Below are 1,916 nucleotides of genomic sequence, written 5' to 3'. Positions count from 1 at the left end.
TTATTAGTTTACCTGGAACGGAAATGTTATAGATTAAGATTATAGGACTGAACTTGATTTCTATATTCAAAATCAAGCCTCTCTATACCAGAGGATCATGCCATAGCCCAGGGGTGGCCAACTAGTCAGAGACTAAGAGCCACTTTTTTTTCTGTGTTACTGCAAAGAGCCACATCATACACATGGGTACACATTAACATCATCTTTTAATCATGTATGCACGCATTCACAGACCTCTGCTCAGCCAGATCTAATGAAAATAACCACACCAACATGATAATATCAGTAATTTTCAACAGTTAACATTGTGTGCTAACTTGTTCTTGCGAAGTTCAGTCCCTTTTGGAAATTCCTGTTCGATGTTACTGTGTGTTCACATGAGGCGTCAAAAACGCGCTATTCGCGAGTAGTTGGACGCTTGAACATTTTGTGTCATTCGTGCTATTCGCGCGTGAAATTCGCTTCATAGGAGGGGCTACGTCGTCTACGTCACTACTAGAGCAGGCTCCTGATTGGTTAACGCGGCGCAAATTTTCGCCAAAGTTCAGATTTTTCAACTAACGCAACTCGCGTCTTTCACGCTGCCTCATTCGCGCCGCAAGCGCGTCTTTACATTGACTTAACATGTAAATCACTAGCGTTTGACGCCTCATTCGCGCCCGGTGTGAACACACAGTTAGGGTGGAGTGAGCGGAAGGGACGCTGAAGATTTGAAGCTTTGAAGAGCCGCATGAAACTAGTTAAAGAGCCGCATGAGGCTCGCGAGCCGCGGGTTGGCCACCCCTGCCATAGCCATTACCTGCATCTCTTTAGTTCATTTAGTATTTAAATGTAATTCTAAAGCTTTAACACCATCCCTGAAACATATTACCTATTTTTTCCTCACTAAATTGCATTTGCCTGCTCACAGGAGTCCTAAAACACGAAGACATTATTATCTGTAATGTGATGAATTGATAAAGCTGTACATAAATACAAATCTAAAACTTCTAGTCTCATGTTTGGATTTCTAAGATACTGGCTATATACACAACCTCCTATGAAGTGACACTTTGGGGACTCTGGCTATACACAACCTCCTATGAAATGACACTTTGGGGACTCTGGCTATACACAAACTCCAATGAAATGACACTTTGGGGACTCTGGCTATACACAACCTCCTATGAAATGACACTTTGGGGACTCTGGCTATACACAAACTCCAATGAAATGACACTTTGGGGACTCTGGCTATACACAACCTCCTATGAAATGACACTTTGGGGACTCTGGCTATACACAACCTCCTATGAAATGATACTTTGGGGACTCTGGCTATACACAATATCCAATGAAATGACACTTTGGGGACTCTGGCTATACACAATATCCAATGAAATGATACTTTGGGGACTCTGGCTATACACAAACTCCAATGAAATGATACTTTGGGGACTCTGGCTATACACAATCTCCAATGAAATGACACTTTGGGGACTCTGGCTATACACAATATCCAATGAAATGATACTTTGGGGACTCTGGCTATACACAAACTCCAATGAAATGATACTTTGGGGACTCTGGCTATACACAACCTCCTATGAAATGATACTTTGGGGACTCTGGCTATACACAATCTCCAATGAAATGACACTTTGGGGACTCTGGCTATACACAATCTCCAATGAAATGATACTTTGGGGACTCTGGCTATACACAATCTCCAATGAAATGACACTTTGGGGACTCTGGCTATACACAATCTCCTATGAAATAACACTTTGGGGACTCTGGGGACACTTGGGTAAAAGCACCAACTCATCAATATTGTTTATACATTTAAAAAAAAGTATAAGCTGTTATGACATCCAGGCCATTTCTTCAACATTTCTTTAATACATGCTTTATATATCCTGTTGCTTGAACACAAC

The sequence above is a fragment of the Barbatula barbatula genome (assembly GCF_947034865.1).
Source record: "Barbatula barbatula genome assembly, chromosome: 17".
NCBI lineage: Eukaryota > Metazoa > Chordata > Actinopteri > Cypriniformes > Nemacheilidae > Barbatula > Barbatula barbatula.
This window is presented reverse-complemented; position numbering follows the sequence as displayed.